The 25,891-nt window shown below is 24.3% G+C and overlaps 2 pseudogenes; both read left to right on the top strand.

Moving 5' to 3' along the window:
• Positions 1-1,664: 1,664 nt before the first annotated feature.
• Positions 1,665-2,889, top strand: LOC124934717 (annotated as a pseudogene).
• Positions 2,890-11,264: 8,375 nt separating this feature from the next.
• LOC124934716 lies at positions 11,265-23,961 on the top strand (annotated as a pseudogene).
• The last annotated feature ends 1,930 nt before the right edge of the window (positions 23,962-25,891 follow it).

The following is a 25,891-nucleotide window of genomic DNA, read 5'->3' as shown; positions in this document are numbered from 1 at the left end:
TTATTCATTACTCAAATTAAATAAATTTAATTATTTTCTATTTAATTAGTTTACAGAATTCATGTTTTTCTTAATTGTTATTTGATATTTTCATTATTTAGTAAAAGAAAATAATTGGTCTATACTCAAGTGGAGATAAAAAAAATATTATTTTAAAAATTATTAATATTATATATTTATTTTATACATTTCAGTAATAAAAAAACATGTTATAATTGTTAACATTATAGATAATTAATAATCTCTTTAATATCTAGGTTGGTTTAAAAAAAAAGTTCATAGTTAGATGATGCATGTACTTGTACAACTAATTTAAATGTATCTACTAAAAATTGATTATTTAACTTTTTTTTTAGTAAATTTTAATTAACTTTTATTTTAAATTATATATTTATTAATTAAATAATAATATATTTTTCTCTCTTTTATATTAATAAATGTACCTACCCTCTTTTTTTTTTATCTTTTTCATAAATTTGTTATTATTTCTATATGAATATGTATTGATTATTTTAATTTAATTTTATATATATAAACATTCATCATTAATTATTTTAATTTTATATTTTTTTATGTTTTTTCTTATATTAATATTAATAATTAATTATTCTAAAATTGTTTGATTTTTAATGAATGAAAATAATAATGACTTTTCATTTCAACAATAAAAATCCTTTTTAACGCAACACAAAAATAAATAAATTAATTATCAGAATTGGATAATAATAGCAAGTCATTCAATAAACACCAAAAAAGTAATAATAAAAGACAAAACATATTTTTACGAATAAAATTAAATAAAAAATTATTAATTTCATTTTTGTTCATACAAAAATAATAAGAATAAATTCTTCAAAAAAATATTACATTAAAACATAAAATTCATACATAAGTTAAGTTTTTTAAAAATGAGAATTTAAAATTATGAAAAATAAAATCTGATGAAAAAAATAAATAAAAAGAGAAACTATATATAAAATAAAAATTTAAGAATAAAATAAATTATCTAATTTAATTAATGTAAAAGAAGGAAATAAAAAATATATTATATTTAATAAATAAATATATAAATTAAAAATAAAATTAACTAAAGTTATTAAAATAGGCTAAATAAGCTAATTTTTTTATAATAAGAATGTTTACATTGATCATTTATTATTATATATGTCTAGTGAACTTTTTTCTTAAAAATAAGTAAGTTTATTATAATGAAGACCTTGTTTATTCATTTCAACCTATTATTTTTATCGATTAATTTATTAATTAAATAACGAACCAAAACGGGTAAGATATCAAAAGTGTGTTAAACGAGCCAAAAACGTATTAAACAAGTAAACAGCGTATTAAACGGATCAAAACAAATTAAATAATTGTTAAACAGTGTCAAAATGTGATCAATATTGGTTAAACGAGTTAAAAAAGTGTTGATCAAGTTAAAAACGTATTAAACAGAGAAAATAAATTAAATAATTGTGAAATGGTAAAAAATATGTTAAACTAGCCAAAAATATTTTAAACGAGTCAAAAACGTAATAAATATGTTATATTAAAATTTAATTTGGATACTCAAATCATACTCAACCCTACCCAACCCATATTAATAAATAATATGGGTTGAATAATGAATTGACTCAATTTAATTTGGAGTTGAATATGAGTCGAATATGATTGAGTTTACCCGTTTGCTTAAACCCCTAATTAAGGTACCTCTTTCTCGTTTACCAATTCTTTCGGGTCTATTTCTGTCTGAAGAACACCAGAAAGAATTCCAAATCTTTGTTGTATAATTTTTTTGTTGCAAAACTTTTTTGAAAATTAGAGTTCATTTAAATCGTAAATTTTAATTTTAAAAACATATTAGTTATATATTATTATTATTTATATATAATTAAATTATTTTATAATAACAAATTAAATATATATATATATTTAATTAAATAATAATAATAAATAAATGACACGAAAAAAACTTATATAATCATAATTTATTTATTTATAATGGAAATCGTATAATATTATTGTGAGCAGATGTGCATTTAGCGGTATTAACTTGTTTTAATTTTGTTAATTTTTTTTAGATTCGATAGAGATTTGCGATGGAGAACAGATGCGAAAATCATACCAATACGTACATTGTGAAAGTTCGAACAGTTACCAAGTAACACCCAAAGCCATGGAAGTTGCATACCAAAATGCACAATCCATGAACATGAAAGTGAGAAGGGTGCTCATAACAAATCCCTCAAAACCCTTAGGGGTAACTATCCATCGCTCCACTCTCGAGGAAATCTTCATTTTGTTGTCCAAAAGAACATCCATCTCGTCTCAGACGAAATCTACTCAGGATCTGTGTTCTCATCGCCTGATTTTGCTAGTATAGCCGAGATCTTGGTATCCAAAATTACAAAGAAGTTAAGAGAGTTCACATAGTCTATAGTCTCTCAAAAGACCTCGGACTCCCAGGGTTTAGGGTCAGGACTATATACTCGTACAATGACAAAGTTGTGACAATCGCTTGAAGAATGCCTAGTTTCACTCTTATCTCCTCTCAAACACAACATTTGCTCACATGCATGTTGTCGGACAAATTTTTACAGAGAAGTATATAAAAGTGAACCGCGAAAGATTGTTAAGAGGCAACAACTTATGGTAAATAGATCGAGGGAGTACGGAATAGAGTGTTTGGAAGGGAATACATGTTTGTTTTCTTGGATGAACTTGAACCCGTTTCATCCGTTTCTTGAGGAACGACTATGGAAAGCGAATTGGTTCTTTGGAATTCAATAGTAATGAGGTCAAGTTGAATATTTCTCCGGACTCTGTTCTTGCCATTGCATGGAGCCTAGATGGTTTAGAGTTTGTTTTGCCAATATTTTTAAACCGTTTTAAGTTTATGAGCGGGTCAACCCACAATCTAACCAAAATATTCATTTACTCTCACATATATCCAAATTAACCACAACTCTCGACCCGGCAATTCGAACACATTAAAAAATAAGCATTATTATATATATATATATATTATTTAGTTAAAAAGTGGGAATTTATATTATTAAAATGTCACGCGTTCATCAAATTTGGTGTAAATTAAATATAAAGTGTTATTAACCTAGTTGTTAAAATGTTGTACTTGTTTTGTAGGGTTGCAAGTTCAAACCATACTTATAGCTTTTAAATTTTATTTTTAAACCGTTTTAAGTTTATGAGTGGGTCTACCCACAATCCGACCCAAATATTAATTACTCTCACATATATATCTAATTAACCACAACTCTCGACCGATAATTCAGACACATTAAAAATTAAGCATCATTATATATAAGAGATTAGTTAGTTAAAAAGTTGAACTTATATTGTAAAAAACGTTCCATGTTCATTATATTTGGTGTTGAATTTAAAATATAATTCTTATTAGCCTAGTTGGTTTAAAGGTTTATTTGTTTTATTAGGTTGCGAGTTCAAAACATACATATAATTTTTAATTTTATTTTAAACCGTTTTAAGTTTATGGCGGGTCAACCCACAATACGACCCAAGTATCAATTACTCTCACATATATTCCAAATTAACCACAGCTCTCGATACGGTAATCCGGACACTTTGAAAATTAAGCATCATTATATATATATAGATTAGTTAGTTAAAAATTTAATTTATATTGTTAAAACATTCTACGTTCATCATATTTTGTGTTGAATTTAAAGTATAAAGACTTATTAGTCTAGTTGGTTAAAGAGTTGTAATTGTTTAAATAGGTTGCGAGTTTGAAACATACATATAGTATTTTTTAATTTTATTTTTAACCGTTTTAAATTTATGGGCGGGTCAACCCACAATCCTACCCAAGTATTCATTCACTCCTCACATATATATCAAATTAACCACAACTCTCGACCCGACAATCCGAATACTTTGAAAATTAAACATCATTATATATAGAGAGATGAGTGTGTAATTAATTTTAATGTAAATTAAGGTGAAATTTAATAAAATAAAAATAAAATTTGTTAATGTAGAATTAGCATTAATGTCTTAAATAAGGGAATTAAAAAAAATGTTATTAATGCTAATTAAGTATAAAATATTTATATTTATTGTTATAACATATGTAACTTACATACTCCGAATAAAATGTCAATGAATATAAGGAAGATGCAAGAAAGAAGCAAGTAAGACTAACTATTGGATAATGATATACTAGTTGGTTGGATTAAAATTTTGATGAATGATTTTATAGTTTAATTTTCAACTAATATATTTTTTCACTCTAATCTTTTCCACACATTGTCTTACAATTTTCACTCTATAATTTTCAAATAGTTTTTTCTTTTCTAGAGTGTTTTTCGAGTTTTGACTTCACTATTTCTGTGTAAAACCCGGTTATTGGATTTAGGTAATTTTATCAAGTTCGTTGTTGTAGTAGTTATTTAAGAAATATGGTCGACAACAAACAATTAACGTGACAAGGTTAAAGTTATCATAGATAGTTTTCATGACAAAAAAAAATGTCTTCTAAAGACAGAAATAAGAAGTTATATTGAAAAATATAATAATGATGTATTATAATTAATTTAAATTATTAAGTTACATATTTTATATTATGCTCTCATGTTTAAAGTTTGTAAAGGCAAATATTGAATGTAAGACTTAGGGGAGAGTGAAGAGATGACCCTAAAGCTTCCCCACGGGCTCCGACCCTGGTCAATGTCAATGAAAGTCAAGTCGGGTCGGGTCAGATTTAAGGTTTAGGGCAAGAGAATCGAAGACAAAAGAGACTAAGGAAAGAGATGTATAATTTAAATAAATAAAAAAAATATATATATAAATAAATTGATGATGGGTACAAAAGAGGTGACATTAAATTGTTTAAATTTTAAAATAAATGACAGCTAAAAAAACTGATGGATGAAGGTGCGCCCAATAAGAGTCCGAATACCCACCCATCAAACGACTCTTATGAGCTGGATTCCAAACACCAAATATTTATTATATTTATTATATTGTGAAGAGAGATAAGAGATGATAAGGACAGTAGATAGAGGAGAGAGAAGATCAACGAATCTTTATAGCAATATAAAACAAACAAACAAAATATAAATGAAGAGAGAGAATAGGGTTTAGGGACAGAGGAGAGAATAAAATGTATGCAAATTAATTATATTAAACCATGTCACCATTTTATGACACATGTCACAACATGCAAGTCTACGGTAACACTACAAGTCATGTGACTATTAAAATATTTTTATTTAAAAATATATATATGTATAAATGATGATGTTTAAAAGAAAAGTGACATTAAATAGTTTTAATTTAAAAATAAATGACAGCTCAAAAATTGATTGATGAATGACGAGAAGGCCCAATAAAAATTCAAATCTACTAATTTCACCACTAGTTTTTTTACAAATCATTTAGTGTATAAACTATTATATAAGTATATTATATAATTATTTACTTAAGAAGAGAGAATATCAACATATAAGCATGCAAATTAGTTATAACACATGTCATAATTGGAAGAATGTTGTAACAGACATTGAAGGTAATATGCGACTATTAAACTGTTTGTATTTAAAATAAAAATAAAATAATATAGCTAACTCAATTAAAATGGAATTATATATATATATATATAATATATTATATATTATATATATATAAATAGGTAAAAATATATATATATAAATAGGTAAAAAATAGAACATTCTCAATCAGATGAATTCCCTAAACAAAAGACAATTGTGATATTATTTAACTTCTCTGATAATTATACAAATGTTTCTTTATTATATACATAAATAAATTGTGATTAATAATATATTCATGATTAAATATAGACTTGCTTTAATAATTAAATATAATCAATAATATATTCCTATATAATTGTTATAATGTAATTTATAAATTTTAATAATTAAACTTATTAATAGGATTGGTTTATTTTTAATTGTTATTTGACTAGACTATTAAGTAATTTATAATTTATTTTTAAAATAAAAATATTATAATTAATTAAATAAAAATTATATAAGTCCCATCTAGCGTACATCTGAAAACCCTAATAGATTATTGATTATTAGTTCTTCCTTCCGCATCTTCGCAGTCTTCTTCTTCTCTATCCATTCTTTTTATTGTATCTTCAGAGTTAATCGAGGTTGTTGAGGTTGTTGCGAGTTAACAGAGTATAACTACAGTGAGTATGGTTATTGATTTTTGTATTGTTAATAATCTTTTTTTGTCTCTGGTTGATCTAGTTTATTAGTTTATTTGGCACCGTTCATATCTTCACTAATTTGATTTGATATATTTGCAGATAACTACATTTGAGTGCAAATCTCGTGTAAACTCTCTCAATAAGCTCTCGGGTTTTCTGAGTTTTCTGAATAATGTGGAATATCAGGTTTATCCCTCTTATCTTTACCCTCATCTTACAGATCTGATCTGAAATTTTGTTTTACTAAATTTTGTTTGTTGTTGGGTTTACTTGTTATTTATTTGATTAATTAATGAAGTGTTTCAAATAGTGTAATCACTTCATTTGAGAGCTTATATTTTTCAGATTCTATCAATTCTTTACCTATCCCTTCTTGAAACAACATGAAAAAACCCCTAAATGAAAAACTATGTCTCTGTTCCATAGGCATAAAAATTATTTTAAAAAAATATTAGGTGATAAATATAATATTATATATATAAATATATAATATATATATAAATAAAATAATATATATATATATATGCTTATTTAAAGGATAAATAGTGATTTTTTAAAATAAATTAAGATTAATATATATATATATATATATTATAATACAAATTTAATAATTACTATTATTTTTAAAATTAATATTATCATCTCACTAGTATTGTATTAAATTTTTTAATTATTAGAAACTTTAATAAATACAATTTTTTTATGAACTAAGTAAGTAATATATATTTATTATTGCTATTATTTTTATGAATTTTGCTTTTTCTAATGGAATATGCAACTAATGATTTTGGATTTTCAGGTTTTTTTTTTAAATATTGTTTGATAAAAAATAAGTTATTTAAGATTATTTAAGATACATAATTGTAAGTGTAGAATGATAATAAGATTATAGAAAACTTATTTTTTAAAAAAAAAAAAAAAAAAATATAAAAAATCCAAAATTACTCAAGATTAAACTACCCTAATTGTCCAAGCCTATTACATTTCTTTATAATGTGTCTCTTTTATTTTAATTTGGAGGTTATAATTTCAGATTTTTTATCTACTTTATTATCTCTCGCCCTCATTAACTAAAATGAAAATTAACATTAGAAATGGAGATTAGAAAGGGAGGGGTCCAATATCAATTTTTAGTTTGATAGATATTTTAATATTAAGAATTATGAATAAAAAGAAAAATATTATAGAGCTTTTTTTTTATGTTAGTGTAATTTTATAGTTCTTAATTCATTTTTTTAATAGTTTTCAAACAAAATAACTTATTATTTTATATTTAAAACACGATTAAAGTTTTCATTTATTTTTTTTTGAAATTTAAGATTTTTTTTTCCAGTAACTTAATTATCATTTTGAACTTTTATATATATATATATATATATATATATATATATATATATATATATATATTATTTTTAATTTAAAAAGTTAAAATATGAAATAAATATTTTTATTTTTTTTATATATATATATATATATATGAAGTTAACATGGTGAATTATATCTTTTTTTCTAAAAAAATCGAAACACATCAAAATTTGTTTGACCCTTGAATTATACTAAATGATTTTTTTTACAGAAAATTAAAAATTTAAAATTTTCTTGACCTTGAACTATACTAATTGGTTAGATGTGTCAAAACAATATTTTAATAAAATAAATAATGTATATTAAAATAATGTTTTTAATATTTTTTTACCAAATAAGAATTGAAATTGAATTACAATTTTAAGTTTTTCCATATGAATTGAATTGTAATTAAATGTCAATTCTAATTCTACAAATTCAAACATACCTTAAATGAAAACTAAGATATCTCTCAATTTCTATGCACAAGTTTATTTAAATTTTTTATTTTATTTTTATCACTTATTAATTGTATTTAAAGTGAGAAGTAGATAGTAGTTAAAATAACTCAGATAATAAATATACCTATTAAATTGACTTTAAAGTAGTAATTATGTGATAGTTAGATAAAATGATTAAAATAATAAATATATTTATGTAAGACATTAAATAAGTAATATATAGTTAAAATAAATTAAAATAAATATATATTTTAATACAAAATAAATAATTAATATTAGAAATCTCTCTATATCCTATTATAAGTTTCTAATTATTAGAAAGTTTAAGAGGTAAAGTTTATTTTTATCAATTTTGCATGAATCATGTTTGATCTTTGAAAAATATTATTGAATGAGAAAATAGGTAAAATGTTAGAAAAATGTTTAAAAAAAAATTCAAAAAATTCAAAAATAAGTCTTGTGATCAAACAAGCTTCTTCGGAGTGTCCAAAGTTTTACATAGAGTGTGTAACCATATATATAGTTTGATCCGCGTGCTCATCAATCCTCTGTCTTTTATACAAACCCTATTCAAAACTTCGCCTCCTTCATTCATTCCGCTCAAGTGAACTTGTATTAGGGTTCTTGAAACACTCTCCTCTCTCACAACACACACACACAAACATATACTTGCTGTTGCATGTCCATGGAAGGAACTGTTCAACAAATACGTCTTCTTTGGAGAAGATATCATCCATTTCTAAATTCATAGCTTTTAAGAGAACCTGTATTAGCAAAGAACTTGATTCCTGCAATAATGCATGTAGGGAAGTTGAAGAGCATCTAGATTCATCGGTGAAGGTCATAATGAAATGATCCTTGAGCTCAAGGCAAAAGAAGAAGCTTTGGATTTGAGAGCTATGTCGTTTATTGAAAATCAAGATGCAGTTGAGATGTTAAAGATCTCTTTGGTGAATCGATGTGTAGAACTTGACCGTAGGGAGGCAGAATTCTCTCGGTTTCAGAGGAGAAGATGGAGTATTTGAGGACAACTGGGGATCAGATGAAAAGTAGCCAAAGAGAAATGGATCACAAGGTGGCTGCTTATGATTCCTACTATAGGGAAGTGACAGCTTTCAATTTAAATCTCCATAAACAATTGGAAGATCTTCATGTCAAGCAGAAAAAACTTGAAGAAGATCGGAATCAACTCGAAGAAAGGCAGAATATACTGCTGCAGCGGGAGAAACTATTCGAAACACGCTGGAACGAGTTGGTGCAAAGGGAGAAACTTTTGGATGAACGTTGGAATATATGGTACAGAGGGAAAAAGGTGGTTGAAGGGATTGAAAATTGATGTTTGGTACGTGGGTTTTAATCGATGAACAATTCCCGTATATTCTCGCGAAATCATTCAATCCCTTCAATATTGGAGGAAATAAAACTCATTTCAATCTCTCCTCTATATTCTCTCTACTCTCCTTTTACTCAACATCCATTTTCTCTATTATTTTTTTATTCTTTTTTTTTTTCTTTTATCCTCCTCTTTATTCATTTTCTTCTCAATTCTATATGAAGTTAATATATGTAAGCTTATTATTAAAAAACAAATATAGTTGTGACTATATATTTATTGCTTCTAATTGTTTTATTTAACATGATATTTTACAATTTAGTGTTTCTCGTTTAATTAATTTTAATATAAGATAATAATTTTTTAACGTATCAAAATTAACTACGAAAAATATATTAATATAACTAAAATTTATAATATAAACCAATCAAATTACATCAACAATCATTATAATAATTAATAAAAATATAATAAAGAGAATACAAAATTTAATATAAAACTTATTAATAATTTATTTTACTTTTGACTAATTATTTCTCTTTTTTAAATTTATTATTTTTACTTCTATATATTAGATTAATTTATTTATTTATATAATTTTTAATTGATAATAATAAAAAGAGAATAAACAAAATTAATAAATCTATTATTATCAATGATTTATTTAGCATGATATTTTAATAACTATCAAAAATTAATTTTATTCAAATAAACTCATCTTTTAATTAAATTCAAATAACACGTTAAAATTTTTAATATAAACAAATCAAATATTGATAATAATTAATATATATATAATAAAAAATTAAATATAAAAATTTATTAATTTTTTTTTATTTTGACTAATTATTTTTCTTTTTTCTTATTTATTTATATATATAATATATATATATATATATATATTGAATTAATTGATTTATTTATATATTTTTAAATGAGTAATATTAAGAAAACAATAAAAATAAAAATAATAAAGTTTATAACTATAATTAAATTAAAGAGAATATAAAACTTATTAATATTTTTATTTTAATAAATTATTTCTCTTATATATATATATATATATATATATATATATATATATATATATATATATATATTTTGAATTAATTGATTTATTTATATGTTTTTTTAAATGAGTAATAATAAGAAAATAATACAAAAAATTTAATAAAGTTTATAAATACATAGAAATTAAATATAAAATTTATTATTACTATCAATAATATTATTAACAGTGATTCCTCCATTCAACCAAACACATATCAATGTAAGGATATTTATAACATGTCATTCTCATCCACACATCTGTCCATCTCATCTGATCTTTCTGATTTCTTTATTTGAACCAAACGCCCCACAAGGTTTAAGCATTTTTTTTTCTTATAATACAGAATTCAAGAAAGTAATAGCAACTTGTTAAAAAAAAATATTCCCAACAAACAAATAACTTGACAAAGTTGAAGTTATTATAATTGATTTTTATTAATAAAAAAAATGTATTCCAAGAAAAAAAAAGGTTATACTGAAAAATAATAATAATTAATGTATTATAATTTAATAAAAGTAATGTAATTAAGATTATTAGTGAATGTATATTATATTCTTAGGCAAATATTTAATGTAAGATGTGAGGGAAATATAAATCTTGACGAAGTTGATGCAAAACTAAAAGGCCAAATTGATGAGGTGGAAGCAAGGAAAGTAGAAGAACATAGACCAATGCCTAGAACTACATGGTCTACAGAAAGAGGTTTTTCTGGACGCACTTCACCACAAAGAGTAGAGAAAGTGATGCACGAAGACTTATCAAGAAGATCCTACTCTTCTTACCCTCAGGATTCTTTAGAATCTCCATCAAGAGAGAGAGTTTATAACACCTCTAGGGAACTATTGACATCTGCAAGACATGATGAATTACTTGGAGTTCCACCAAGACAGAGCAAATGGAGCTCGATCAAGAAAACGCAAAGGATTGTGGGGAATCGTGCCTCCAGATCCTTATATGATTTCTAGTACTGGTCCACCTGCTATTACTGCTAAGGCCAAACCGATGGCAGGACGTAAAATGAGGTAGCAGATATCAGAAGAATTACATATACTTTCTTCTCCTTGTGCTGTGATCATGGCTAACGGCTGCCTCATTTGATTTCCTTAAATATGGGTGTGACTGAACTTATGATAGAATCTTGAAATATAAGTTGGAGACAAAACTTGTACATTTATACTTTAGAATTGCTAGTATTAGTTATTTTTTAAGAAACAATTGTTTGTAGAGCGAGCAGCACCAACAGTGAGTGGGTTTGTTGAATGCCCTGGGTCTGCCCAGAATATGCTGTTCTTTTTCAAGCTGAGGAGGTAAGCTATTTCTTCTGTTGTTATGCTCTATGTAACATCATATCTCATGGTGAGAAAGATGTTTGAGTTTTCTATATTCTTCAGGTAGACTGTTGCACATCAAGTTCATTGTATATAACAAATTATAATTGGGAAACTGAAAACAGGGGCTGTCATGAAAACTGGTTAAATGTTCTTAGATGAGCCTAAATATTTGATTAAAAAATAATAGACATTAATGAAGGATATCTAAGAGCTTGTTTGCATCTTGGTTTATTTGAATAAGATAGATCTTGTTTTGTTGTTTGGTTCAAAACATTGGATTATTTAGGTTCATTACATTTACCCTTAGGCCTTTAAGTTATAATAAATAAAGTTTAAAAAAGGAAGGGTATTTTTTAGTTTATGATTTAAATGATGATATTGAAAAGTGTTGTTTATTGGGAGGGTGGATTATTTGGAAATAACTATTGCTGAATTTGAACATAGTAGAAGTGTTAAAGGAATGGTATAGTTATTACCGTAAAAGTTACTCAGCAGTGAAACTGTGTAGTACCTAGTCAACAAAGAGACAGGAACTGTAGTAGTTATCCTCAATTAAATTGAGAATAACTTATTGAGTTGCAGTTATATAGTTTTCATTTTGAGGCTTTTAAAATTATCTATAAAAAGTTAATTAAGATATTCTAGTATTTTTTGATTGATTATGCACTCTCAACATCTTCCCTTGCAAATTTCAGGTGGATATGTTAGCACTTAAACAAATGGAGACAAGGATTTGAATGACTTGGGAATACCAATGTATGGTCTTTTTCTCTTTAGCACCACCAATGCATAAATAATTGATTTCATCACTTTGCTTGGAAATCATACTTTTGAATTATTAGGAATTCTTGTCTGGATAAAATATTAACTCTTACTATTTGTCTGAGCTTGGAGTTGGATTTAATGATCATTTGGTTAAAAGATTGAGCCCATTGTCCATAGAAAAAACTGTCAAAATCGAGAGTTTTCGTAAAATCGTTTTGTATAAATAAACTCGTAAATCGAGAGTTTGCGCAAAACCGTAAACAGTTTACGTAAAAGCAAATAATTGATTTAAAATAAAATTATTCATCTAAATATAGATAAATAATTGATTATTATTAAAAATTAATCATATATAACAAACTATTATTAGAACAAATAAAAGTTATGTATCATATTATTGTATTTAGAAATATTTGTTGTTAAATTATTATAATATAAAATATTCATAATCATTATAATATTTATTAGTGAAAATTAAAATATAAAAACTAAAGACCTACATTATAAAATAAATCAATTATAAACTATTCATCAAAATAAAAATTAATATTAAACTATTTTATCTTTCCAGATAATTTAATATATATATATATATATAGATATAGTAATTATTTATTATGATAACCCTAATTGCTCCTTTCCCGACTCCTCCAAGTACCTCCTCTCCCTCCATTGTTCTCTCTCATTGTTTCCTCCATTGTCGCCCTCTTTTTACTTTCATTTTTTCTGATTTTCTTCTTTTACTAATATCTTTTGTTTCACATTCTATTATTGACAAATGATTGTAGCTTGAAGAATCTAACTATGGTAGTCTTCAAAGAACAGACTAGCATTCAACAAGAGAGGAGAAGAGCTAAGAATACAAAAATCGGGGTCGATGTTACCGATTTAAAAGCGAGTTTGACGAGTTTCACGGTATTAACTCGCGATTCAGATCGATTTTAACTACTGACGGAGTTTCTTAAACTCTTGACTCGTTTTGCTTGAGTTGACTCGTAAACTCGAACGAGTTCACGATTTAACTCGTGAGTTTGACACCTTTGGTCTGGTTTGGTATCATAGCTGATATTGATTGACATTGTATAGAAGTTAACCAAAACTTCCATAGCTAGATTACGAAATGTCTCAGATTCGATTCCCCACTAAGGCTTGTTTGATCTTTGGTTATAGGGTTTTTTTCTGGGTTTGTCCTAAAAAACCTTGTTTGATGAAATTTTAAAAAATTAGTTTTTAAAGTTAAAAAGTCAAAAATATCCTTTAGTTTTAAATATAATTAATTTTATATAATTAAATAAGGGTAATTGTGGTATTTATATATATAAATGATTGATTAGATAGTTGAAATGATGGATGAAAGGATGTTTGGGTTTTAGGATAAAATCCTGGAAAAACCCAAAAAACCAGTTCATCAAACGAGCTCTAAGAGTGCCCTAACCTAGAGTGGGTCAAGCTTACAAAAAAAAAAGTTGGTCCTTTAACTTGTGGTTATTTATTATACAATGCGATAAGGAATGACCTGGTTGAAATAAAAGAAAAACTTACAATTTGTTTTGTGCCTTTGAAAAGGGTCCAAGGAAGAAGATTCTACTTGCAGTATGCCCCCCTTCTAGAGTAAGGCCATCACAAATCTGATTAAATATTTTGGAGATCTCATTATTATCAGTAGTAGTAGGAATTTATTATCATATGTTGTGTACTTGAAAAATGTTAAAAAAGGTTGGGAGAAATATATAAGTGTTGGATGAAAAGAGAGTGTTTCTCTCATTTTATCATTGATTTTTAATTTTTGTTGTATATATTTTTTTTTTGTTGATATCTGTCTGAAATTTATAAATCTGTTTGTTCTTGATTTACTTGTTATTTTTTTATTTTCATTTTGACTAATTGTGTCATACTATAATTTTCCAAAATTCTTCATTAGTGAATGTTCAGTTTTGATTAACTCAAACTCCAACCATAACCCAAATTCAAAATATTAATTTAAGTATGTTAATTTGGTTTGAATTTGGGTTGGAATGAATTATTAGGTTATTCATTACTCAAATTAAATAAATTTAATTATTTTCTATTTAATTAGTTTACAGAATTCATGTTTTTCTTAATTGTTATTTGATATTTTCATTATTTAGTAAAAGAAAATAATTGGTCTATACTCAAGTGGAGATAAAAAAAATATTATTTTAAAAATTATTAATATTATATATTTATTTTATACATTTCAGTAATAAAAAAACATGTTATAATTGTTAACATTATAGATAATTAATAATCTCTTTAATATCTAGGTTGGTTTAAAAAAAAAGTTCATAGTTAGATGATGCATGTACTTGTACAACTAATTTAAATGTATCTACTAAAAAATTGATTATTTAACTTTTTTTTAGTAAATTTTAATTAACTTTTATTTTAAATTTATATATTTATTAATTAAATAATAATATATTTTTCTCTCTTTTTATATTAATAAATGTACCTACCCTCTTTTTTTTTTATCTTTTTCATAAATTTGTTATTATTTCTATATGAATATTTATTGATTATTTTAATTTAATTTTATATATATAAACATTCATCATTAATTATTTTAATTTTATATTTTTTTATGTTTTTTCTTATATTAATATTAATAATTAATTATTCTAAAATTGTTTGATTTTAATGAATGAAAATAATAATGACTTTTCATTTCAACAATAAAAAATCCTTTTTAACGCAACACAAAATAAATAAATTAATTATCCAGAATTGGATAATAATAGCAAGTCATTCAATAAACACCAAAAAAGTAATAATAAAAGACAAAACAATATTTTTACGAATAAAAATTAAATAAAAAATTATTAATTTCATTTTTGTTCATACAAAATAATAAGAATAAATTCTTCAAAAAATATTACATTAAAACATAAAATTCATACATAAGTTAAGTTTTTTTAAAAATGAGAATTTAAAATTATGAAAAATAAAATCTGATGAAAAAAAATAAATAAAAAGAGAAACTAATATAAAAATAAAAATTTAAGAATAAAATAAATTATCTAATTTAATTAATGTAAAAGAAGGAAATAAAAAATATATTAATATTTAATAAATAAATATATAAATTTAAAAATAAAAATTAACTAAAGTTATTAAAATAGGCTAAATAAGCTAATTTTTTATAATAAGAATGTTTAAATGATCATTTATTATTATATATGTCTAAGTGACCTTTTTTCTTAAAAATAAGTAAGTTATTATAATGAAGACCTGTTTATTCATTTCACCTATTATTTATCGATAATTTATTAATTAAATAACGAACCAAAACGTGGTAAGATATCAAAAGTGTGTTAAACGAGCCAAAACGTATTAAACAAGTAAACAGCGTATTAACGGATCAAAACAAATTAAATAATTGTTAAACAGGTCAAATGTGATCAATATTGGTTAAACGAGTTTAAAAAGTGTTGATCAAGTTAAAAACGTATTAAACAGAGAAAATAAATTAAATAATTGTGAAATGGTAAAAAATATGTTAAACTAGCCAAAAATATTTTAAACGAGTCAAAAACGTAATAAATATGTTAATATTTAAAATTTAATTTGGATACTCAAATCATACTCAACCCATACCCAACCCATATTAATAAATAATATGGGTTGAATAATGAATTGACTCAATTTAATTTGAGTTGAATATGAGTCGAATATGATTGAGTTTACCCGTTTGCTTAACCCCTAATTAAGGGTACCTCTTTCTCGTTTACCAATTCTTTCGGGTCTATTTCTGTCTGAAGAACACCAGAAAGAATTCCAAATCTTTGTTGTATATTTTTTTGTTGCAAAACTTTTTTGAAAATTAGAGTTCATTTAAATCGTAAATTTTAATTTTAAAAACATATTAGTTATATATTATTATTATTTATATATAATTAAATTATTTTATAATAACAAATTAAATATATATATATATTTAATTAAATAATAATAATAAATAAATGACACGAAAAAAACTTATATTAATTCATAATTTATTTATTTATAATGGAAATCGTATAATATTATTGTGAGCAGATGTGCATTTAGCGGTATTAACTTGTTTTAATTTTGTTAATTTTTTTAGATTCGATAGAGATTTGCGATGGAGAACAGATGCGAAAATCATACCAATACGTACATTGTGAAAGTTCGAACAGTTACCAAGTAACACCCAAAGCCATGGAAGTTGCATACCAAAATGCACAATCCATGAACATGAAAGTGAGAAGGGTGCTCATAACAAATCCCTCAAACCCTTTAGGGGTAACTATCCATCGCTCCACTCTCGAGGAAATCTTCAATTTTGTTGTCCAAAAGAACATCCATCTCGTCTCAGACGAAATCTACTCAGGATCTGTGTTCTCATCGCCTGATTTTGCTAGTATAGCCGAGATCTTGGTATCCAAAAATTACAAAGAAGTTAAGAGAGTTCACATAGTCTATAGTCTCTCAAAAGACCTCGGACTCCCAGGGTTTAGGGTCAGGACTATATACTCGTACAATGACAAAGTTGTGACAATCGCTTGAAGAATGCCTAGTTTCACTCTTATCTCCTCTCAAACACAACATTTGCTCACATGCATGTTGTCGGACAAATTTTTTACAGAGAAGTATATAAAAGTGAACCGCGAAAGATTGTTAAAGAGGCAACAACTTATGGTAAATAGATCGAGGGAGTACGGAATAGAGTGTTTGGAAGGGAATACATGTTTGTTTTCTTGGATGAACTTGAACCCGTTTCATCCGTTTCTTGAGGAAACGACTATGGAAAGCGAATTGGTTCTTTGGAATTCAATAGTAAATGAGGTCAAGTTGAATATTTCTCCGGACTCGTCTTGCCATTGCATGGAGCCTAGATGGTTTAGAGTTTGTTTTGCCAATATTTTTAACCGTTTTAAGTTTATGAGCGGGTCAACCCACAATCTAACCAAAATATTCATTTACTCTCACATATATATCCAAATTAACCACAACTCTCGACCCGGCAATTCGAACACATTAAAAAATAAGCATTATTATATATATATATATATTATTTAGTTAAAAAGTTGGAATTTATATTATTAAAATGTCACGCGTTCATCAAATTTGGTGTAAATTTAAAATATAAAGTGTTATTAACCTAGTTTGTTAAAATGTTGTACTTGTTTTGTAGGGTTGCAAGTTCAAACCATACTTATAGCTTTTTAAATTTTATTTTTAACCGTTTTAAGTTTATGAGTGGGTCTACCCACAATCCGACCCAAATATTAATTTACTCTCACATATATATCTAAATTAACCACAACTCTCGACCCGATAATTCAGACACATTAAAAATTAAGCATCATTATATATAGAGAGATTAGTTAGTTAAAAAGTTGAACTTATATTGTTAAAACGTTCCATGTTCATTATATTTGGTGTTGAATTTAAAATATAAATTCTTATTAGCCTAGTTGGTTTAAAGGTTATATTTGTTTTATTAGGTTGCGAGTTCAAAACATACATATATAATTTTTAATTTTATTTTTAACCGTTTTAAGTTTATGTGCGGGTCAACCCACAATACGACCCAAGTATCAATTACTCTCACATATATTCCAAATTAACCACAGCTCTCGATACGGTAATCCGGACACTTTGAAAATTAAGCATCATTATATATATATAGATTAGTTAGTTAAAAATTTAAATTTATATTGTTAAAACATTCTACGTTCATCATATTTTGTGTTGAATTTAAAGTATAAAGACTTATTAGTCTAGTTGGTTAAAGAGTTGTAATTGTTTAAATAGGTTGCGAGTTTGAAACATACATATAGTATTTTTTAATTTTATTTTTAACCGTTTTAAATTTATGGGCGGGTCAACCCACAATCCTACCCAAGTATTCATTCACTCTCACATATATATTCAAATTAACCACAACTCTCGACCCGACAATCCGAATACTTTGAAAATTAAACATCATTATATATAGAGAGATGAGTGTGTAATTTAATTTTAAATGTAAATTAAGGTGAAATTTAATAAAATAAAAATAAATTTGTTAATGGTAGAATTAGCATTAATGTCTTAAATAAGGTAATTTAAAAAAAAATGTTATTAATTGCTAATGTAAGTATAAAATATTTATATTTATTGTTATAACATATGTAACTTACATACTCCGAATAAAATGTCAATGAATATAAGGAAGATGCAAGAAAGAAGCAAGTAAGACTAACTATTGGATTAATGATATACTAGTTGGTTGGATTAAAATTTTGATGAATGATTTTATAGTTTAATTTTCAACTAAATATATTTTTTCACTCTAATTCTTTTCCACACATTGTCTTACAATTTTTCACTCTATAATTTCAAAATAGTTTTTTTCTTTTCTAGAGTGTTTTTCGAGTTTTTGACTTCACTATTTCTGTGTAAAACCCGGTTATTGGATTTAGGTAATTTTATCAAGTTCGTTGTTGTAGTAGTTATTTAAGAAAATATGGTCGACAACAAACAATTAACTTGACAAGGTTAAAGTTATCATAGATAGTTTTCATGACAAAAAAAAATGTCTTCTAAAGAAGAAAATAAGAAGTTATATTGAAAAATATAATAATGATGTATTATAATTTAATTTAAATTATTAAGTTAATATTTTATATTATGCTCTCATGTTTAAAGTTTGTAAGGCAAATATTTAATGTAAGACTTAGGGGAGAGTGAAGAGGATGACCCTAAAGCTTCCCACGGCGCCGACCCTGGTCAATGTCAATGAAAGTCAAGTCGGGTCGGGTCAGATTTAAGGTTTAGGGCAAGAGAATCGAAGACAAAAGAGACTAAGGAAAGAGATGTATAATTTTAAATAAATAAAAAAAATATATATATAAATAAATGATGATGGGTAAAAAAGAGGTGACATTAAATTGTTTAAATTTTAAAATAAATGACAGCTAAAAAACTGATGGATGAAGGTGCGCCCAATAAGAGTCCGAATACCCACCCATCAAACGACTCTTTATGAGCTGGATTCCAAACACCAAATATTTATTATATTTATTATATTGTGAAGAGAGATAAGAGATGATAAGGACAGTAGATAGAGGAGAGAGAAGATCAACGAATCTTTATAGCAATATAAAACAAACAAACAAAAATATAAATGAAGAGAGAGAATAGGGTTTAGGGACAGAGGAGAGAATAAAAATGTATGCAAATTAATTATATATAACACATGTCACCATTTTATGACACATGTCACAACATGCAAGTCTACGTGTAACACTAACAAGTCATGTGACTATTAAAATATTTTTATTTAAAAATATATATATTTATAAATGATGATGTTAAAAGAAAAGTGACATTAAATAGTTTTAATTTAAAAATAAATGACAGCTCAAAAATTGATTGATGAATGACGAGAAGGCCCCAATAAAAATTCAAATCTACTAATTTCACCACTAGTTTTTTTTACAAATCATTTAGTTATAAACTTATTATATAAGTATATTATATAATTATTTACTTAAGAAGAGAGAATATCAAATATAAGCATGCAAATTAGTTATAACACATGTCATAATTGGAAGAATGTTGTAACAGACATTGAAGGTAATATGCGACTATTAAACTGTTTGTATTTAAAATAAAAAATAAAATAATATTGCTAACTCAATTAAAATTGATTATATATATATATATATATATATATATATATATATATATATATATAAATAGGTAAAAATATATATATATAAATAGGTAAAAATATAACATTCTCAATCAGATGAATTCCCTAAACAAAATACAATTGTGATATTATTTAACTTTCTCTGATAATTATAACAAATGTTTCTTTATTATATACATAAATAAATTGTGATTAATAATATATTCATGATTAAATATAGACTTTGCTTTTAATAATTAAATATAATCAATAATATATTCCTATATAATTGTTATAATGTAATTTATAAATTTTAATAATTAAACTTATTAATAGGATTGGTTTATTTTTAATTGTTTATTTGACTAGACTATTAAGTAATTTATAATTTATTTTTTAAAATAAAAATATTATAATTAATTAAATAAAAATTATATAAGTCCCATCTAGCGTACATCTGAAAACCCTAATAGATTATTGATTATTAGTTCTTCCTTCCGCATCTTCGCAGTCTTCTTCTTCTCTATCCATTCTTTTTATTTTATCTTCAGAGTTAATCGAGGTTGTTGAGGTTGTTGCGAGTTAACAGAGTATAACTACAGTGAGTATGGTTATTGATTTTTGTATTGTTAATAATCTTTTTTTGTCTCTGGTTGATCTAGTTTATTAGTTTATTTGGCACCGTTCATATCTTCACTAATTTGATTTGATATATTTGCAGATAACTACATTTGAGTGCAAATCTCGTGTAAACTCTCTCAATAAGCTCTCGGGTTTTCTGAGTTTTCTGAATAATGTGGAATATCAGGTTTATCCCTCTTATCTTTACCCTCATCTTACAGATCTGATCTGAAATTTTGTTTTACTAAATTTTTGTTTGTTGTTGGTTTTACTTGTTATTTATTTGATTAATTAATGAAGTGTTTCAAAATAGTGTAATCACTTCATTTGAGAGCTTATATTTTCAGATTCTATCAATTCTTTACCTATCCCTTCTTGAAACCAACATGAAAAAACCCCTAAATGAAAAACTATGTCTCTGTTCCATAGGCATAAAATTATTTTAAAAAAATATTAGGTGATAAATATAATATTATATATATAAATATAATAATATATATATAAATAAAATAATATATATATATATATGCTTATTTAAAGGATAAATAAGTGATTTTTTAAAATAAATTAAGATTAATATATATATATATATATATATTATAATACAAATTTAATAATTAATATTATTTTTAAAATTAATATTATCATCTCACTAGTATTGTATTAAATTTTTTAATTATTAGAAACTTTAATAAATACAATTTTTTTATGAACTAAGTAAGTAATATATATTTATTATTGCTATTATTTTTTATGAATTTTGCTTTTTCTAATGGAATATGCAACTAATGATTTTGGATTTTCAGGTTTTTTTTTTTAAATATTGTTTGATAAAAAATAAGTTATTTAAGATTTATTTAAGATACATAATTTAAGTGTTAGAATGATAATAAGATTATAGAAAACTTATTTTTTTAAAAACAAAAAAAAAAATATAAAAAATCCAAAATTACTCAAGATTAAACTACCCCTAATTGTCCAAAGCCTAGTACATTTTCTTTTATAATGTGTACTCTTTTATTTTAATTTGGAGGTTATAATTTTCAGATTTTTATCTACTTTATTATCTCTCGCCCTCATTAACTAAAATGAAAATTAACATTAGAAATGGAGATTAGAAATGGAGGGTCCAATATCAATTTTTAAGTTTGATAGATATTTTAATATTAAGAATTAGAATAAAAATAAAAATATTATAAGACTTTTTTTTTATGTTAGTGTAATTTTATAGTTCTTAATTCTATTTTTTTTAATATTTTTCAAACAAAATAACTTATTATTTTATTATTTAAAACACGATTAAAGTTTTCATTTATTTTTTTTTTTTGAAATTTAAGATTTTTTTTTCCAGTAACTTAATTATCATTTTGAACTTTTATATATATATATATATATATATATATATATATATATATATATATATATATATTATTTTTTAATTTAAAAAGTTAAAATATGAAATAAATATTTTTATTTTTTTTATATATATATATATATATATATGAAGTTAACATGGTGAATTATATCTTTTTTTTCTAAAAAAAATCGAAACACATCAAAATTTGTTTGACCCTTGAATTATACTAAATGATTTTTTTTACAGAAAATTAAAAATTTAAAATTTTCTTGACCTTGAACTATACTAATTGGTTAGATGTGTCAAAACAATATTTTAATAAAATAAATAATGTATATTAAAATAATGTTTTTTAATATTTTTTTACCAAATAAGAATTGAAATTGAATTACAATTTTAAGTTTTTCCATATGAATTGAATTGTAATTAAATGTCAATTCTAATTCTACAAATTCAAACATACCTTAAATGAAAACTAAGATATCTCTCAATTTTCTATGCACAAGTTTATTTAAATTTTTTATTTTATTTTTATCACTTATTTAATTGTATTTAAAGTGAGAAGTAGATAGTAGTTAAAATAACTCAGATAATAAATATACCTATTAAATTGACTTTAAAGTAGTAATTATGTGATAGTTAGATAAAATGATTAAAATAATAAATATATTTATGTAAAGACATTAAATAAGTAATATATAGTTAAAATAAATTAAAATAAATATATATTTTAATACAAAATAAATAATTAATATTAGAAATCTCTCTATTATCCTATTATAAGTTTCTAATTATTAGAAAGTTTAAGAGGTAAAGTTTATTTTTATCAATTTTGCATGAATCATGTTTGATCTTTGAAAAATATTATTGAATGAGAAAATAGGTAAAATGTTAGAAAAATGTTTAAAAAAAATTCAAAAAATTCAAAAATAAGTCTTGTGATCAAACAAGCTTCTTCGGAGTGTCCAAAGTTTTACATAGAGTGTGTAACCATATATATAGTTGATCCGCGTGCTCATCAATCCTCTGTCTTTTATACAAACCCTATTCAAAACTTCGCCTCCTTCATTCATTCCGCTCAAGTGAACTTGTATTAGGGTTCTTGAAACACTCTCTCTCTCTCACAACACACACACACAAACATATACTTGCTGTTGCATGTCCATGGAAGGAAACTGTTCAACAAATATGTCTTCTTTGGAGAAGATATCATCCATTTCTAAATTCATAGCTTTTAAGAGAACCTGTATTAGCAAAGAACTTGATTCCTGCAATAATGCATGTAGGGAAGTTGAAGAGCATCTAGATTCATCGGTGAAGGTCATTAATGAAATGATCCTTGAGCTCAAGGCAAAAGAAGAAGCTTTGGATTTGAGAGCTATGTCGTTTATTGAAAATCAAGATGCAGTTGAGATGTTAAAGATCTCTTTGGTGAATCGATGTGTAGAACTTGACCGTAGGGAGGCAGAATTCTCTCGGTTTCAAGAGGAGAAGATGGAGTATTTGAGGACAACTGGGGATCAGATGAAAAGTAGCCAAAGAGAAATGGATCACAAGGTGGCTGCTTATGATTCCTACTATAGGGAAGTGACAGCTTTCAATTTAAATCTCCATAAACAATTGGAAGATCTTCATGTCAAGCAGAAAAAACTTGAAGAAGATCGGAATCAACTCGAAGAAAGGCAGAATATACTGCTGCAGCGGGAGAAACTATTCGAAACACGCTGGAACGAGTTGGTGCAAAGGGAGAAACTTTTGGATGAACGTTGGAATGATATGGTACAGAGGGAAAAGGTGGTTGAAGGGATTGAAAATTGATGTTTGGTACGTGGTTTTAATCGATGAACAATTCCCGTATATTCTCGGAAATCATTCAATCCCTTCAATATTGGAGGAATAAAACTCATTTCAATCTCTCCTCTATATTCTCTCTACTCTCCTTTTACTCAACATCCATTTTCTCTATTATTTTTTTATTCTTTTTTTTTTTCTTTTATCCTCCTCTTTATTCATTTTCTTCTCAATTCTATATGAAGTTAATATATGTAAGCTTATTTATTAAAAAACAAATATAGTTTTGACTATATATTTATTGCTTCTAATTGTTTTATTTAACATGATATTTTACAATTTTAGTGTTTCTCGTTTAATTAATTTTAATATAAGATAATAATTTTTTACGTATCAAAATTAACTACGAAAAATATATTAATATAAACTAAAATTTATAATATAAACCAATCAAATTACATCAACAATCATTATAATAATTAATAAAAATATAATAAAGAGAATACAAAATTTAATATAAAACTTATTAATAATTTATTTTACTTTTGACTAATTATTTCTCTTTTTTTAAATTTATTTATTTTTACTTCTATATATTAGATTAATTTATTTATTTATATAATTTTTAATTGATAATAATAAAAAGAGAATAAACAAAATTAATAAATATATTATTATCAATGATTTATTTAGCATGATATTTTAATAACTATCAAAAATTAATTTTATTCAAATAAACTCATCTTTTAATTAAATTCAAATAAACACGTTAAAATTTTTAATATAAACAAATCAAATATTGATAATAATTAATATATATATATAATAAAAAATTAAATATAAAATTTATTAATTTTTTTTATTTTGACTAATTATTTTTCTTTTTTCTTATTTATTTATATATATATATATATATATATTGAATTAATTGATTTATTTATATATTTTTTAAATGAGTAATATTAAGAAAACAATAAAAATAAAAATAATAAAGTTTATAACTATATTAAATTAAAGAGAATATAAAACTTATTAATATTTTTTATTTTAATAAATTATTTCTCTTATATATATATATATATATATATATATATATATATATATATATTTTGAATTAATTGATTTATTTATATGTTTTTTTAAATGAGTAATAATAAGAAAATAATACAAAAAATTTAATAAAGTTTATAAATACATAGAAATTAAATATAAAATTTATTAATTACTATCAATAATATTATTAACAGTGATTCCTCCATTCAAACCAAACACTATCAATGTAATGATATTTATAACATGTCATTCTCATCCACACATCTGTCCATCTCAATCTTATTCTATTCTGATTTCTTTATTTGAACCAAACGCCCCACAATGTTTAAGCATTTTTTTTCTTATAATACAGAATTCAAGAAAGTAATAGCAACTTGTTAAAAAAAAATATTCCCAACAAACAAATAACTTGACAAAGTTGAAGTTATTATAATTGATTTTTATTAATAAAAAAAATGTATTCCAAGAAAAAAAAAGGTTATACTGAAAAATATAATAATTATGTATTATAATTTAATAAAAGTAATTTAATTAAGATTATTAAGTGAATGTATATTATATTCTTAGGCAAATATTTAATGTAAGATGTGAGGGAAATATAAATCTTGACGAAGTTGATGCAAAACTAAAAGGCCAAATTGATGAGGTGGAAGCAAGGAAAGTAGAAGAACATAGACCAATGCCTAGAACTACATGGTCTACAGAAAGAGGTTTTTCTGGACGCACTTCACCACAAAGAGTAGAGAAAGTGATGCACGAAGACTTATCAAGAAGATCCTACTCTTCTTACCCTCAGGATTCTTTAGAATCTCCATCAAGAGAGAGAGTTTATAACACCTCTAGGGAACTATTGACATCTGCAAGACATGATGAATTACTTGGAGTTCCACCAAGAAGAGCAAAT

This window comes from Impatiens glandulifera, chromosome 4, assembly GCF_907164915.1.
Source record: "Impatiens glandulifera chromosome 4, dImpGla2.1, whole genome shotgun sequence".
Lineage (NCBI taxonomy): Eukaryota > Viridiplantae > Streptophyta > Magnoliopsida > Ericales > Balsaminaceae > Impatiens > Impatiens glandulifera.
This window is presented reverse-complemented; position numbering and strand designations above follow the sequence as displayed.